Genomic DNA, 18,511 nt, shown 5'->3' with positions numbered 1-18,511 from the left:
AGAGTACTTTAGCTGAGCTTTGAATCAACCAGCGATTCATACTACAGATGGCTGGTATGTGCCCCTATATGTGTTTAACATCTAGTAGAAACAACAATTTAGAGATTTTACTCTTCCCTCTACATCAAGCAGTGATGGGAGATTTACTTGTTAAGTTTGTGAGGTACTGCAGACTATTTCTACACAGCTCTGGAGGGAACATAGAACAATGAAGAATTTCATGTCTTTTAAGATGAAGTAAGTAGCCTGACTTCTTTACATAAGGTAAGAGCTAATCAAAGACTTGGTCTTGAGATGCCAAGACAGTGTTCTAAGCACTAGATTCTGATCGTGCATCAAAACTAGCAAGACGATTTATTTGGAGACATGATCTTGACACTTTCCACCTCCCTTTGCAGTCTGTTCAAGAACCTAACCAGGTATAGTCCTGGCCAGGTACTCAGTTGGTTAGAGCATTGTCCTAATACGCCAAGGTTGTGGGTTCGATCCTGCTCAGGACACATATTAGGAGTTAATCAATAAATGCATAAATAAGTGGAATAACAAACTGAAACAGGTAGGTGAATTGTTAAAGAATGTCTCTGGGCCACTACAACAGAAGGCAAACACTGTTAAGGAGTTTCAGTGTTTTATTCATAAGAAAATTTTTCTTGCCCCTAAACACATACACAATTTCTTTAGAAATAATTCTAATTAATTTGGTCAACCAGCCCATAACAAATTGGAAATATATAAATAGGTATGTTGACAAGAAGGGCAGCTGAGCCCTGGCCAGGTAGCTCAGTTTGGTTAGAGTGTCCTGATCCACCAACGTTGCAGGTTAGATCCTCAGGGCACATACAAGAATCAACCAGCAATGGATAAATAACAATATTTCATCAATAAGTTTTATTTAAAAAGAGGATAGCTCACAAAGGAGAAGACAAGACGAAAACCAAGTAACTCAGCCATTCCACTAGAGACCAAATAATTAAGTGAAACATTCCTGATAATTTTAAGATTATGTTATTTTAATGTAATTCATAAAATTCATATGAATTGCATGTAATTCAAGTTGTACCTGGATCTATGTAACTTAATACTACATGTGCTGATTTGAGTCCAGTGATTTCTTGCCTGGTTTTCTGTAGATGTCACATCTTTTTCCTTATCACTTTGGAAAAAGAAATTGTTGATGACATCAAATGTAACATGGATTAGAAGCTTATATTTGCAAATACCCTTTTGAACAATGGGAACAAAAAGCGTTATATTATCCATAATGCAAAATTTCTTGAGGGTAGGAATTCGTCTTCTTTGCCAGTAGAATAACAAATTTCTCGCTGCTATTAAAATATCTCCTGCACAAAAGAAAAAGAGAAAAATACTTCTACAGGATGTCAGTTGGGAGAAGGCTGCCATGGAGACATTCATATTTTATGAAACATTTTCTCAAGACTCAACTTCTGAGTAAAAACACTCAATTTTAGCCAGAACCGGTTTGGCTCGGTGGATAGAGCGTCAGCCTGCGGACTGAGGGGTCCCGGGTTCGATTCCGGTCGGGGGCATGTACCTGGGTTGTGGGCACATCCCCAGTGGGGGATGTGCGGGGGGCGGCTGGTCGATGTTTCTCTCTCATCGATGTTTCTGACTCTCTGTCTCTCTCCCTTCCTCTCTGTGGGGAATCAATAAAATATATTTTAAAAAAAAACAACTCAATTTTAGCAGAACGCACGTGCTAAATTTGAAATGTATTTTTTGCTGCCTGTTGCCTCTTCTGGCATTGTAGAGCCAGAATAAAAAATCTGAAATAGTAACATTCTGTGTTTCTAACAGATGGCCGCATTCTATAAACTCCTCACCTTGTGCCCATGAGATCAGGGGCAATTTTGGTAGCTTCATAGTCATGGAGACATAGATTTGGGAGAGATTAGAGAAAGAGGCATATACTAGCAAAGTTTGCAGAGGGGGAAAAGGGCAGATTTCAGAAATGATCCACTCACCTATTTGACGTTATTCCCCAGCAGACTACTAGAATGGGTCATTACATGGTTTGTGAAGCCATGGAAAAGAATGTGATGATCACCAGGATACTGATGTGTTTGGCAAATAATTATGCTGGATTTCTCTCCCTTCACTTATTTCAAGGCTTGATTAAATTTATATGTCAGATCACTGAGATAGACACAGTGTTCTGCAAAGCACATGCCTATGTTTCATATATTTATATAGTTAAGGTGGAAAAAATTGGGTTGATTATAGCTGACATATTTGAAGATGGCAGTTGAATAACCATATAACAAGAATCTAAAAATCAATGTCAATAGTCTTGAAAAAGAGGAACAAAATTGGAGGATTCACATGTCCCAATTTGAAAATAGACACTGCAATACTGGCACAAAGACAGAGTATAAAGCAATGGACTAGAATTGTGAGTCCAGAAATTAATCCTCACATTTATAATCAACTGATCTTTGACAAGGCTGCCAAAGCAATCCAATGGGGGAAACAGTAGTCTTTTGGTATAACTGGGGCCATTGGATATCCTCATGCAAAGGATTGAAGTTGGACCTCTGCCTCACACCAGCCCTAGCTGGTCTGGCTCAGTGGATAGAGCATCAGCCTGAGGACTGAAGGGTCCTGGGTTCAATTCGGTCAAGGGCACATGCCTGGGTTGCAGGCTCAATCCCCAGGGTGGAGCGTGCAGGAGGCAGCCGATCAATGATTCTCTCTCATCAATGATGTTTCTATCTCTCTCCTCTCTCTTCCTCTCTGAAATAAATAAAAAATTAAAAAAAAGATATCACAAGTTTAAAGACCATCACCTTTTAAGAAGGACATCGATAAAATTATTTGCTGCTAAGATGCAAAATGGTGAGAGGTTCAGGGTAACATTTTCATGAGCAATTGTAGGAATTGAGGCTTTAACCTAGAGAAAAGAAAGTAGCTCTCTTGAAATATTTAGTATATATCGTCAGATTGCTAAAGATCTGTTCTTGAAAGTCTCACTGTTACCTGTATTCTTCTAGAGGAAATAATTAGATAGTTTAATGTGGAACTTAAGAGCACATACTTTGGAAACAGATCGGGTGGGTTCAGATCCTGGTTCTGCTACTTAACCAAGCACATGAACTGGGCAATTCACATAACTCTTCTGTGTCCTTTTTCTTAATTGTAAAATAAGGGTCATGATGATGATGATAACAGTAAGTCATAGGTTGGTGTGAGGATTAAATGAGTGTCTGACACATGCTAAACATACAAGAATTTTTTTATTTTGCCTTTCTCCATTTCTCAAACTTAACACCATAGAATTATATTGCCCTCTTTTTATATTTTTAATTAATTTATTATTATTGTTAGAGAGAGAGAAAGAGAGCAACATTGATTTGTTGTTCCACTTGTTTATGCATTCATTGGTTGCTTCTTCTTTTTTTTTTTTTTGAATTTTTGTGAGTTTATTTGAGCCAAACTGTAGACATATGCCAGGAAACAGAACCTCAACGAATTGAGATAATGTTCCCCATTGGTTGCTTCTTGTATGTGCCCTGACCTGGGATTGAACCCCCAACCAGGGCACATTATGCTATAAGATTAATGATGAGTGGAAGTGGTAGGTTGACTGATTCCAAATTATTTTAATTAGGAAGAATATTTTAATAATTATAATTATTCAAATGAAGAACAGGATATCCCCAAAGCTAATGCATTCCCTAGCTATTGGTTGCTAGGCAAAATCTTGAATGACCGTTTTTCACTTGGTTAGTCACATGCCACACCTTACCAGTGAGGAAGCCTGGGAAATATGATCGCTTTTCATAAGGAAGAAGGTAGAAGAACACTGGGGGTACCCAGCAGTCGCTGCACAGGCTTAAGCAAAGTCTTTGACCATTTTTTATTGTCAGAAATTTTTCAGATTTTCTAAATTACAACAGAGGTTTACCTCGGTGATCTAGGATTCCTGCTTGTTGATTCATAATATAATTACTAGTTTCTCCAAGCAAATATAGTAGTAGCATTTTACAAAAATTTTTGTGTTTGTCGTTGGTTTGGGGAATACCATTGGATCCGCAGAATTTTTATTATTTTTAAGCCTCATCTTGAGGATATTTTTCCATTGACTTTTAGAGAGAGTGGAAGAAAGAGGGAAAGACAGAGAAATATTCATGTGAGAGAAACACATGCTTGGTGATTGGTTGCCTCCTGCAGGAGCCCCAACCAGAGCCCGGGCTGGGGAGGAGCCGGCAACGAAAGTATGTGCCCTTGAATGGAATCGAACCCAGGACCCTTGGGTCCTCAGGCTGACACTCCATCCACTGAACCAAACTGGCTAGGGCTCTGGAGAGAATTTTTAAACATGGAGGGAGATGGTTGTTAACAAAGAGGAAATAAATGAGAACAATCTCTATTATCTCCATTGACACTATTTTATGGTTTTGTTTTTGGTTCTTCTCTAGTTGCCTGGGTCCCAAGAAGAATAATATCTGTGTTGGGGGGCAGGGGGTGATAAGTCTTCAAAATATTCCATTAATGTTGCATTGACCAACGATATGTTATCATAGATGCAAAAAGACAATAGGCAGGCTCAAAATAAACATGGACTTTTGTCAGAGAAGAGACCAGCCTAGGACATTACTACCCACCATAGACCGCTTTTTAGTTTAAAAAGTTTTAATTTCAGACTATCCTTTGAGGTTACTTTAGGTCTCTGACTTTGCAAGGCCGCCACACAGGCCTTCCCTGAGCTCCTCAGGTCAGCATGTGTCCCCTTCTCGTCCACAGAAGGAAATTATTAGTGCTACTGTTTAGCCTAATGGTGGTTTAAAATAGTCATGCGGCCTACTCAAACTACTTTACCAGCAAGTGACACTGCTTCTACGCGGAAATGTTACATTCCTAACGAATGAATTACAAAAGCATTTTTCCTTATTACCTCAACCCTGGGAACCAATCCAACAAAAAGGGATGGAACGAGTGCACTAGGACTCTTGATTGACGTGCGTTACAACCAACCTCCAACGGAAGGAGAGCGCGCCTGCGCAAGTCGTTCTCCAATCAGTGCCGAGGGGCCGAGGCTGGCGGAAACGGACCCCGCAGGGTTGGCGGACTTCTGAAGGAGCAAAGATGGCGGCCTGAGGCGTGCCGCGGCGCGCCGGCCTTGGCGCCGGGGGGCCGGCTCCTGGCCGGTCCAGTGCTTCTGCTGGCTCCTGCGAGGTAAGCCGAGGAGCCCAGCGATCGGGGACAAGCAGGAAGTGGCGCGGCCCAACTCCGCGCGGGTACAGGAGCGCCCGGAGCCTGCCCGCAGCCGGCACGGGCGTCGGCCGGGCGTGGGTTTCCTCCCGAGCTGCCCAGGGCGACCGCGCTCGCCTTCCAGGTGTGTCGCATCACCACTCGGCCCTCGACCCGCCGCCGTTCCCCTCAGCACCATGCCTTTGGCTGCCCGCATGGTTGCGCCCACGCAGATGTATATCTGGCAGCCGCTGCGTTGGCCGGCGATTTGTCTTTCGAAGAATATGCTTTTTTTATTTATTTAGAGTCCCCCCTCACGGCTTCGTAGTCACTGCTGTGCTTGAGGCGCCGGCGTGCACCCGCGCCTGTGGCGGCTCAGTGTTTTGTGTGTGTGGTCCGTTGACCTTGAGTTTGGTTCGAACGAGTCGCCCCCGGATTGTAATCGGAGTCCGTGTGGCGCACGTCCCCGGCCGCCGGCCCTGCGTCCGTCCGTCCCCCTCCCACGTCCGACTGGGAAGGACGGGCAGCAGCTTTGTCCTTGGGTGACCTGACGGCTCCCTGATGGCGCATTCATCGCGGCCGACTCTGCGTCTCGGTGGAATTCTCCTTGTTGTTTTCCAGAACTAGAGTCAGCGTACAGTTTTTACTTGTGTGTGTGTGTGTGTGTGTGTGTGTGTGGAGAGAATGGGTTTTGGGAATTATTACTGTAATTTGTGTAACGTGGTGGAGTTGCAAAGTATAATACTGTCAGGCATCTGTATTCGATTCTTGTTTAACATTATGGGGCAGCTCTTCGTTGTAATTTGGATTGTTGTAACCCTGCGGTCAGTCGTTGAGGTGAACTCCTGGGAGAGTTCCTGTTACCGGGGCTGTGAGTTGGTGAAGCTCGTTGAAAAGTGGCCTGTGAGTCGGGCCCAGTTCAAATGACAGGTCATAATAAAGCGCATGTTTCTGGTGTGCTCTTTGCCGGCCCTGGCTTTAGCAGAGCTGAAAATACCGGGTAAAGGACTTTTAAATAAGATCTTTCTTTTGGGTTTTTTTTTTTTTTTCCATTTCATCAAGAAGATAGGGGCAGAGGAAGGAGGAACATTCTTCCCTCTGCCTTTCAGAGGGGAGTGGCCATCTGCACTGAAGCAAAGGTCCTTTGTGGGGAAGAGGGTCCGCAGCATCATCTTTAAAGGGGACATTGTTCCGAAGTAACCCGAGAACCGCTGCTCCAAGAGCTTTGCATATTTATCCAATTAATGCCCGTGCAGGTGGACAGTAGTAACTTCTTTCTGATGATTCCTTCTGAATAGTGTTTGATAGTGATGATGTTTTATGTTTTTTAGAAAAGCTTGATTCACTTGAGTAATTTTGCACAAGAATGCTTATAGCACAAGTGAGGGCTGTATCCTTACTGTAATGCTCTTTTTATTTTTTCTTATCACAGGAAGAACATTTTCCTTGACTTTCAGGTGCTTTTATATTCATCTCGAAAAGAAAGAATTCTGAACTCAGGATTTGGCAAGTGAGTAATAGTGGCTAATGCTTCCAAATACTGTTTAATCACCTTGAAAATAGCTAGATAGAAGTGGAACAAGAATCCATTGGCTCCAACAGAAGATGAACATCAAAAGTGACCACAAATAATTGATATTCAAGCTTAACCTTTTATTTTCAGTAATGGTTATGTATTAAGTAAAAAAAAAGAAAAGAGATACTTAATCATTAGCCCAAACCATTTTACTGGGTAAAAAAGAATGATTTAATTAGATTGAAAGAGTTTGACTAATAAAATATGTTATTAGGCAAATTTTAGAATATATTCACTTAAGTTTTAATTTTAGGTAAGTATTGATACTATAATATTTAATTTCTAAAGCTTTTCAGTACTTCTTTTTTCCCCTAGTGTGAGTCTATTCTGTGCCAAGTGTTGATATCTTCTGAATTTACTGCAGAAGTAGGTGTGTGTTTTTTTGTGGAAAGAATGAGTTTTGGGAATTATTAGTGTAATTTGTGTAATGTGGTGGGGTTGCAAAGTATAATACTATCAGGCATCTGTATTATATGAGAGAACATACTGCCTCAAAGAGCAAGAGGCAGTATGTACTCAGTTGACAATATCTTATCTGTAAAATAGGGTTCTTAACTACTGTGTTAGTTTCCTAGTGCTGCTATAACAAAGTACCACAAACAGTGACTTAGGACAACAGAAATTCATTATCTCACAGTTTTGGAAATCAGATACTAGGAAAGGATCTGTTCCAGGCCTTCTAGCTTTTGGTAGTTCCTTGGCGTATGGCATTATAACTACACGTGTTTGCTTGTTTTTTAATCCTCACCCAAGGATATTTTTTCCATTGTTTTTATTTTATTTTGTGTTTGTGTTTTTGTTTTTGTTTTTTTTAGAGAGAGTTGAAGGGAGGGAGGAGAGAGAAACATTGATGTGAGAGACACGCATACACACCCTGACTGGGGCCAGGGATGGGGCCAGGGATCGAGCCTGCAACTGAGATAGGTTCTCTTGACCAGGCATTGAACTTGCAGACCCTTTGGTCCCAGGCTCAATGCTCTAACCATTGAGCAAATGACCAGGGCTATAATTCTAGTCTTCACATAGTATTCTTACTGTGTGTGTCTGTGTTCTAAATTTTCCTTTTTATAAGGACCTCATCTTAACTAATTACATATGCAATGGTTATTTCCAAATAAGGTCACATTTTGAGGTACTGGGGCCTAAGATTTTAACATGAATTTGGGGAGGTCACAGTTTAGCTCATAGCATCTACTTAGTCATATGCCTTGATTGTGTTGTATGAAATCATTCAATGTACAACTGCTTTAAGGATTAAAATCTTGTAAACCCCTTTCATAAGGTACTTTAAGTAGTCAAAACCATAGAGATAGAAAGTAGAATGATGATTGCCAGGGGATGCAGGGAGGGAAATAAGGAGTTATTTAATAGGTAACAGAGTTTCAGTTTTGTGAGATGAAAGAGTTCTGAAGATGGATGGTGGTGATGGCTTCACAACAACATGAATTTACTTAATAACACTAACTCTTAAAAAAGGTTAAGATGATAAATTTTATGTTATATGTATTGTACCATAATTTTAAAATATTGTAAAAAAAGTAAGTAAAAAAACTCCAACTGTATGTGTCAATATTAAGAAAAGGAATAAAAATTAATGGGGCAAAATTCCCTTTAGGTGATATCTTTATCATATGCCTTTAGAGGGAAGGCTTTATTGCTTGGATTTAGAACCTTAAGTCCAGGTCGATAGAAATAGCAACTTGATATTGGTATAGCACAATATTGATTTACATACCCAGCTAAGGAAACTGATGTAGGTGCTTCTGTACTCACAGGAAGCTTGAATACTGGATACGGAATGATCTTGTATACATTTAAGGGAAAAACAAAGGTGCAGAACCAGGTGTATAGTGTGCTTTCATTTGTGGGGAAGAAATAAAGTTACTTATACAGATGTTATGTAACCATAGAATATCTCTAAAAGGATATACAGTAAATACTCTATACCACCCCCTGGCAGTGGGTAAAGAGACACCCGGTTGGTAGTGTTGCTCTTACATAAGTCAAGGGAAAAGTAGATATATGTAGTCTTTAGTTCATACTAACTTGATGCCTATGTTGGGGGCCAATAGAAACAACAGAAACTTATTGTCTCACAGTTTTAGAAATCAGACATCCACCTTTTTCATGCTTGGGGCACATAAAACAAACAACTGTATACTCTATTTCACCTTTTCCTATCATGTGCATTTGTCATCTTTCAAGGAAATAATTAAAAATACCCAAAGAAAGAAGCACGCAATAAATAATTGATAAATGACTGAGAAGTTAAGTTTTTGCCTTAGGCAGTAATTTTACAGTAGTAGAGTCTATCCATATCTGGGAATAGAAACTGTCCAGCAAGCCTAGTACTTTTTTTTAATAAGACACTTAAAAATAGAATTTGAATGACAATGATATCCATTGTGTTTTGTGAGATGTTCTAAATTTACTATTTACATAGAAAAGTAAGAAAGGAGTACTTGAGTCGCATGTCATTAAAGGAAGCAAAGTGTATTAGTTATTTATTGGACATAACAAATTGTCCAAAATTTAGTGGATTAAAACAACATTATACATTTATTATCTCAGAAATTTATGTGGGTCAAACATTAGGGAGCAGCTTAGTTGAGGGTTTCTGTCTTAGGGTATCTTACACGGTTGCAGTCTAGATACTGGCTGGGGTGGCAGTCATCATATCTAATTCCATGGTGGCTCATTCACATGGCTGGCAAATTCATGTTGGTGATGGAAAACCTCAGGTCTTTCCAGTGTCGGTCTCTTCCAGGGTTGCTTGGTGCCATCGTAATACAATATATGGCTTCTCCATCTATGACCTTGCCTCAAAAGTTACTCACTATTACTTCCTCCTCCTCCTCCTCCTCCTCCTCCTTCTCCTTGGTCTATTGGTTACTATTTTGACACCAACTAGTATACTTTGATACAATTCTGATACCATTTGGAGTTAATGCAGACCCCACAAGTCTAAAGGGAATGGTCCCAAACAGACTGCCCTTGCTTTATTTATTTTATTTATTTGTTCCTCACCAGACAGTATGTTTTTCATTGATTCTAGAGGGGTTGGGGAGAGGGAGAGAGAAACATTGATAGATTGCCTCCTGATCTCACCTGGACTGGAACTGCAGCCTAGGTACGTGCCTGACCAGGTATCAAACCTGAAACTGAGCCACGCTAGACAGGGCTGCCCTAAAGTTTATTTGTTTGTTTGTTTGTTTGTTTGTTTAATTAATTTATTTATTTAAAAAACGAGGCCCAGTGCACGAAATTTGTGCATGGGTGGTGGTGGTGGTGGTGGTGGGGTCATCCCTCAGCCTGGCCTGAATCCTCTCTCAATCCGGAAACCCTCGGGGGATGTCCGACTGCCAATTTAGGCCAGATCCCACAGGGATTCCTGCAGGATCGGGCCTAAACCAGCAGTCGGACATCCCTCTCAGAATCCGGGACCACTGGCTCCTAACTGTGGCCCTGCCTGCCTGCTCGCCCCTAACCACCTCTGCCTTAGCCCCTGCTGCAGTGGCTTTATCCGGAAAGACATCCGGAAGGTTGTTCAGCTGTCCGATCTAATTAGCATGTTACCCTTTTATTATAGAATAGAGGCCTGGTGCACAAAAATTTGTGCACTCGGAGGGGAGGGGGGTCCCTCAGCCCGGCCTGTGCCCTCTTGCAGTCTGGGACCCTGAGGGTATGACCACCTGCTGGCTTAGGCCCGCTCCCCGGGGGATTGGGGCTAAGATCGCAATCAGACATCCCTCTGGCAGCTCGGCAGCCCTTGGGGGATGTCCACTTGCCAGCGGGGAGCAGGCTAAACTGCAGCGGACATCCTTAGGGCTGCTGAGGAGGCAGGAGAGGCTCCCACCACCACTACTGTACTGGCAGCCATCAGCCTGGCTTGTGGCTGAGCAGAGCTCCTCGCATGTGAGAGCACCCTGACCACCAGAGGGCAGCTCCTGCATTGAGCTTCTGCCCCCTGGTGGTCAGTGTGTGTCATAGTGACCAGTCATTCCCAGTCGTTCTGCTGTTAGGGTCATTTTGTATATTACCCTTTTACTATATAGGATAGAGGCCTGGTGCACGGGTGGGGGCCGGCTGGTTTGCCCTGAAGGGTGTCCCGGATCAGGGTGGTGGTCCTGCTTGGGTACCTGGCCAACCTGGATGAGGGGATGATGGCTGTTTGCATCTGGTCACACCCCCTTCAGGATGGGGGTTCCCCCTGGGGTGCCTGGCCAGCCTGGATGAGGGGATGATGGCTGTTTGCAGCTGGTCACACCCCCTTCAGGGTGGGGGTCCCCACTGGGGTGCCTGGCCAGTCTGGGTGAGGGGCTGAGGGCTGTTTTCAGGCTGGCGGGTGACTGAAGCTCCCAACCTCTCCTTTTTATCTTTTTTTTAATTCTGGGATTTATTTACCTTCTATGGCTATCACTGGAGCTGAGAGCCAGCTTTAGCTCTGAGGTTCGGCTCCAGCTCTGAGACCTCGGCTGCTGAAAGCAGGTATCTGGGTTTGTTTGGGTTCTATAATTGTAACACTGTTGCGGTCCTGCTCGCTCCAGCTCTGACGGCTGAAAGCAGGTTTCTGGGGATTGTTTAGCTTCTATAATTGCAACATAGTTGCTTAGAGTGCAAGCTCAGAGACCGGCAGAGGCAGGTGGGGAACCTTGGCTTCCTCTATTACTGGAGCAAGCAAGCCTCCTGTTCACTTCAGCTGCCTGGCTGCCAGCCGCCATCTTGGTTGGCAGTTAATTTACATATCACCCTGATTGGCCAATGGGAAGGGTAGCGAAGTTACGGTTAATTACCATGTTTCTCTATTATTAGATAGGCTAGGTTTTATTGATTTTTTTTTTTTTTTAAAGGGAGAGAGAGGAAGGGAGAAGGATCGAAAGATAGACACATCAGTGAGAGAGAAACAGCATCGATTGGCTGCCTCCTGCACGTCCCCTACTGGAGATGGAGCCTGCAACCCCAGGCACGTGCCCTCACTAGGAATCAAACTGGTGACCTCTTGGTTCCTGGGTCAACACTCAACCACTGAGCCACACTGGCTGGGCTGCCCTCCCTTTATTTTTTATTTTTAAATACATTTTTATTGATTTCAGAGGGGGAGGAGAGATAGAAACATAAATGATAGAGAATCATTAATTGGCTGCCTCCTCAACACCCCACATTGGGGATTGAGCCCACAACCCGGGCATGTGCCTTGACCAGGAATTGAACCATTACCTCCTAGTTCATATGTTGACACTCAACCACTGAGTCATGTCGCCAGGGCACTGTTCTTTTAAGTGCCAGTTACACATTGGAGGATTCCCAGGCCACCTGAATTTCTGTTCAACTCTGCAAATTTCGGGGTTCCCATGACCCTGTCAAAAACAACTTTTGGTTTTGTTGAATCTGTATTTTTTTTCCATTTTATTTAAGTCTGCTCTAATTTTCCCCCTTCCTACTTGCTAGCTTTCCATTTAGTTTAGTCTTTTTATTTTTTAAAATATATTTTATTGATTTTTTACAGAGAGGAAGGGAGAGGGATAGAGAGTTAGAAACATCGATGAGAGAGAAACATCGATCAGCTGCCTCCTACGCACTCCCCACTGGGGATGTGCCCGCAACCAAGGTACATGCCCTTGGCCGGAATCGAACCTGGGACCCTTGAGTCCACAGGGCGATGCTCCATTCACTGAGCCAAACCGGTTAGGGCTAGTTTATTCTTTTTCTAGTTACATAAGATATAAAGTTAGGTTGTTGTTTTGAGATCTCTTTTTGTTTTTTCTCCATTGATTTTTAGAGAGAGTGGAAGAGGGGGTGAGAGAGAGAAACATCAGTGTAAGAGACACATCAATTGGTTGCCTCCTTCACACGCCCCAACCAGGGCCAGGGATCGAGGTACATGCCCTTGACCCAAATTCTTTTACCATGTCAAGAAATTATTAAAAATACATGCCGAAACCGGTTTGGCTCAGTGGATAGAGCGTCGGCCTGCGGACTGAAGGGTCCCAGGTTCGATTCCGGTCAAGGGCATGTACCTGGGTTGCGGGCACATCCCCAGTAGGAGATGTGCAGGAGGCAGCTGATCGATGTTTCTCTCTCATCGATGTTTCTAACTCTCTATCCCTCTACCTTCCTCTCTGTAAAAAATCAATAAAATATATATTTAAAAAAATAAATAAATAAAAAAATAAAAATAAAATACAGGTACTTCGCCAAAACCGGTTTGGCTCAGTGGATAGAGCGTCGACCTGCGGACTGAAGGGTCCCAGGTTCGGTTCCGGTCAAGGGCATGTGCCTGGGTTGCGGGCATATCCCCAGTAGGGGATGTGCAGGAGGCAGCTGATCGATGTTTCGCTCTCATCGATGTTTCTGGCTCTCTGTCTCTCTCCCTTCCTCTCTGTAAAAAATCAATAAAATATATTTAAAAAAAATAAAAATACAGGTACTTCTCCGAACACTGGCCCGGGCGGGAGGGGGCGCAGGGAAGAGGCGGCTGCTGGCAGCCACCTCTTCCCTGCCCCACCCGGCTTCTCTGATCATGGATCACCGGCTGGGGGGGCGGACAAAGGCAGCCCCAGTTCTCCGATCACGGGCTGGGTTTCCGATCACCAGTCAGTGGCAGGCAGCTTCTTCCATCCTTCCCCTTTCACCTCCCAGCATTGTGCCTATGTATGCAAATTAACCGCCATCTTTGTTGGCAGTTAATTTGCATATCACTCTAATTAGCCCATGGGAAGTGTAGCAAAGGTACGGTCAATTACCATGTTTGTCTATTATTAGATAGGATAGCCCTGTTGCCCATAAGGTTCTAAAGGCCTGCCTGTGTATTGGCTATATTTTTTCCTTCTGCTGCTTTGGCAACAAATGCAAATTCTGCAGTTCTCTTCCTTTAGATATAATTCTGAATTAATTTACAATTGCCTGTCATATGTTTTGAATCAGAACTGTCTTGTCTTCAACCAAAAGAGGTTATTCAAATTCAGTTTAGAGCTGAGGTGTTATATATACAGGGTATTCCCCCAAAAATGTATACACAATGTCTGTAGATTCTATTACATTTTGAAAATGAAATGTATTTTTAATAAACACTGCCTTTATAATTATTCAAAGTGTGCATACATTTTTTGGGGACACCCTGTATATGACATACTACAAATGGAGGGTCAATCCTATCAAGGTAGCTAATAAATTTTTTAAAATAGAGGGTTAGGAAGACTAATTGCAATTGGCCATTTTTGTAAGCCAAAGTACTTTAAGCTCTTGATATGTATTTGACTTATTTATGTATTTATTTTAATCCTCTCTTGATGATACACTTATTGGTTAGAAAGAAGGAAAGTATGGGGAGTAGAGAAATAAACATCAATGTGAAAGAGAACATTGATTGGTTGCCTTCTGTCTGTGCCCTGACTGGGAATTGAGCCTGCAACTTTTTGATATATGAACCACACTCTAGTCATCCAAGCCACACTGGCCTGGGCTGACTTTTTTATTATAAAGTATACATAAAATACAATTTGTCATTGTAATCATTTTTAAATGTACAATTCAGTGGCATTTAAGTGCATTCACATTGTTGTGCAGCCATTACCACTATTTCTAGAACTTACTCATTATCCCAAACATCAGTACCTGTTAATCAGTAATTTCCCATCCCACTTCTCCCAGCCCCTAGTAACCTCTATTCCACTCTCAGTTTATATGTATTTGCATATTCTAGGTACCTCATGTAAGTGGAATTATACAATATTTGTTCTTTTTTGTCTGACATTTGCCGAGATTTGCAATTTAATGAGTGTTATGTTTAGCAGCAATGAACTGCTAATGTTTTGTTTTTAATATTTTATTGATTTTTTACAGAGAGGAAGGGAGAGGGATAGAGAGCTAGAAACATCGATGAAAGAGAAACATCGATCAGCTGCCTCCTGCCCACCCCCCACTGGGGATGTGCGGGCAACCAAGGTACATGCCCTTGACCGGAATCGAACCTGGGACCTTTCAGTCCGCAGGCCGACACTCTATTCACTGAGCCAAACCGGTTAGGGCAACTGCTAATGTTTTTACATGCTTGCATTTTGTGATTGTGATACATACAGTACATATTTTTTTTTTTTAAATATATTTTATTGGCCAAAACCAAAAAATATATATATATATTTTTTTTTTTATTTTTTTTATTTTTTTTATTTTTTTTACAGAGAGGAAGGGAGAGAGACAGAGAGCCAGAAACATCGATGAGAGAGAAACATCGATCAGCTGCCTCCTGCACATCCCCCACTGGGGCTGTGCCCGCAACCCAGGTACATGCCCTTGACCGGAATCGAACCCGGGACCTTTCAGTCCTCAGGCCGACGCTCTATCCACTGAGCCAAACCGGTTTCGGCCAGTACATATTTTTTATGTATGGTTATATTTTATAAAATTTTATTGTTCAAGTTGGTCTTATATAGTTCAAGATAATTCAAAATAAGATGATTCATATGATTTTGAGAATTGAGTATTTAGACATCAAATTTGGAGTACAATACTGCTTTTAAAAATATATTTTATTGATTTTTTACAGAGAAGAAGGGAGAGAGATAGAGAGTTAGAAACATCGATGAGAGAGGAACATCGATCAGCTGCCTCCTGCACATCTCCCACTGGGGATGTGCCCGCAACCCAGGTACATGCCCTTGACCGGAATCGAACCTGGGACCTTTCAGTCCGCAAGCCGACACTCTATCCACTGAGCCAAACCGGTTTCGGCACAATACTGCTTTTAAACACAAATATTTACAGCCATAAAATCATTTTGACTGTAAAAACTTGGAGTATATTACTTTATTTGCATAAGAGGAAATTAATGTGTATATCTCATTTTATATAAGTTTTTGTATAAATCTTTTTTGTATCATACTTACATATTTTTTTCTGGCTACTGCTTCTGCTTTTCTGGTGATGATACTGAATTGGGTGTTATGGTTGCACATTTTCTTTTAGACAGTGTATAATTCAAAGTATTTTTTTTCTCTGTGTTAAATACTATTTTTAAAAGTAAGCTTATACAGAAGTACCTGTTTTAATCTTTCTGTTTTTATTTTGTATTTCTAGGTATTTCTGTGTTGTCTTCTGGAGTGGGGAGTCCTGCTTCTTCTGTCTACCCACTTCCGTATCTTGAAATGCGGATATCCCTCCTCTACATTTTACCTCCATGTTTTGGATTGCAAAAGATTGCTTTTCTTTTTCTTCCCACCTCTCAAATTTAACACAGAGAAGCTCCTAGGATGCAGTCATCATGCCAACTTCTCCAAGAAGAAAGAAGCAACTGACATGTTTCTTCTGCCAATTGCTTACTTGTAAAGAAATTATTTTGCAAGCTGGAGGGTGATGTTTAATTTGAAACTGGTGCTTAGATGGTGGTATTTGTGAATTCTTTACCTTTTATTCCCAGCAAGAAGACTATATAAATAGCTAGTGTGGGTGTGACATCAGGATTTGTTTGGTTTTTTTAATGTCTTCCCATTTTAGCCACTATCATAAACACAGTCGAGACTGCAGCAGTAAATTTCAGATGTGTTGTGATTTGAAATGAAAGAGATGCTAACATATATATGTAAATCCTGGCTCAACCTGTGACATAGATGAACTGGATAAGAACAAAGGTCCAGCTTTGCAGTGAAACCTTTGATGTGATAAAGAAGCACAAAAACAGAATATCACAAAGTTAATTTCATATATGAATAAGCCATCACAGTTTCTGTATAAATATATATATTTTAACATGTAAATCCACTTTTTTTTTTTTTTTTTTTAATGAGAAGAGGGATTTTCTTCCCAGAGAAGGAACCTATTCTTTCTCAGAAGTCTTTGGACATTTGGTATTGTAAAAAAAATTTTTTTCTTCTAAGGAAGGACCATATTGTGCTAACCCAATGAATGCATGCTTGGGTTTACTGAAGGTTGATAAAGGAAACAAAAGCTTTGAGTCCAGTGTTGGAACTCTTTTCACCTCCTTGGGATGAGAGGCTGCTGTATTACAAATTACTTCATTCTCTTTTGTGGAGTTTTATATAGCACTTGGGACTTTTTCCCTATTGCTAAGGCTGGAAGAAAGGTGACATAAGTAGATTTTCTGTTCAGAAGATGTGATGGACCCTCCTGTATGACCTGCCTTCAACTTTGGACATGGGGGGGTGGGGGGAGGAGAGAGGAGGGAATGAGAAAATTTTCATATAACTCCCTTCTCCTAAGAAAATGAAGCAAAAAAGGCTTATACATCCACCTGGCTTTATGGCGTTTTACATTCATAGCTCTGTTTTTTTGTAAAAGTATAAATAACTTTCCTTTGACCCAAGATCAATACTTGGATGTTTGATTGCTTTTTCTAGATGATAGCTGTAATGTTAGGCAGAAAAGGCTGGGACTCAGGTAACTCCCCATTTTCATCAGAGAATGGGCCTCAGAAGCAATGTTCCCAAACATTTTTTGGATCAGTATAAATTTAGAAGAAATTCAGGTCTAAAGAAAACCTCAAAAAAAAATAATTCCAATAAGAAATAAGGATCTTCCTTTCCCTTAAAACTTACACTATATGGTGAATAGGCTATAGTATAAAGCTGTTCTTGCTTCAAGATCAGCAGAGGACCAGTGTATGAATTGTCAGGTCTTTACATGAGAAGAATGAAACCATTATGGGTCTTTGTTATTTGAGAAAGAATTTAAAGCCTCTTAGGAACAAATCATCTTAGGTCATGTCTGTTATTTAGGGACTGCTTGCCCAGGGCCATACATGCTGTTAACACTGAAAACAGGCAGATTTACCAATTTTGAGAGTGATAGGACTGGCCCAGAATAGAAATGTTGAGCACCCTTGATAATTAGTTTAATTGGTCAACCAATCTGAATTGGCATAAGAAAACTTTTGAGTAAAAATTACATAGATAAAATGTGATTTTCCTTAATTGAGGGCAATTACTGAGTGGTAAAGCATAGAAGTAACTGGATAAAGGTAGTTTAAATTTTTCTCTACGTAACTTCCCAGCCACTTCCTGATTCCTAATATTTTGGAATTATTAATGGCAGAATGGAATTTACATATTCCATTTGGGTCCTGTTGGTATATTGAGAATATCAAATGGAGAATTTCTATCTTCAGCTGTCTATTACCCATCTTCCTGGTGTCCTTTTGGCAACTTTTTAGGTAGAACTAACTACTTGGCTAGAAATAAGGAACCCTGTACAATCAGAACCAGTGAAAACATCTCTGGCTCACTTGTTTGAAATATGTATCAGACTCAACTTCCTTAGTTGCTTTATGTTTTTTTCATTTCATAGCTAAGGAAACTACTGTTTAATGTTCTTTCAAGTTGTTGCGCATCTTGTCAGCAGATGGCATTTAACAAAACGCGTATTTTCCAGTTGTATTTGCCCAGTGTTTATTTAATACATCTACATTGGTTTTTTCCTGGTTTGGTCCCCTTCTTGATGGCAAAAGTTATCATTTTCGGCAGGACTCAATCGATAGCTGTGCCTGCTTCCTTTCCTTTGTGCATCCACGTTAGCTGGCAATTGTTTTTTGTGTTTTTGTTTTGTTTTTTTTAAGTTTAAAACGGGATATGTGCAATAGAAATATATATATATGTATATTTTAATACTTGTGGACAAATGTTACAAGTTGTTTCAGAACAACAAAATCACCAATGTCTTCCATTTTGAGATGTGTATAGTTTTGTAAGCATTAGTGCTTGGTAGCATATTGTAGTG

General features: G+C 41.2%; 1 long non-coding RNA gene across 1 annotated transcript; it reads left to right on the top strand.

Annotated features, from left to right (window-relative positions):
• Positions 1-4,518: 4,518 nt before the first annotated feature.
• Positions 4,519-18,210, top strand: LOC308534428. The gene is made up of 3 exons (XR_013997193.1): positions 4,519-5,193; positions 6,641-6,718; positions 15,860-18,210. It is a non-coding gene; the product is annotated as an uncharacterized lncRNA (long non-coding RNA).
• Positions 18,211-18,511: the final 301 nt, after the last annotated feature.

The sequence above is a fragment of the Myotis nattereri genome (assembly GCF_964212035.1).
Source record: "Myotis nattereri genome assembly, chromosome: 1".
Taxonomy (NCBI): domain Eukaryota; kingdom Metazoa; phylum Chordata; class Mammalia; order Chiroptera; family Vespertilionidae; genus Myotis; species Myotis nattereri.
This window is presented reverse-complemented; position numbering and strand designations above follow the sequence as displayed.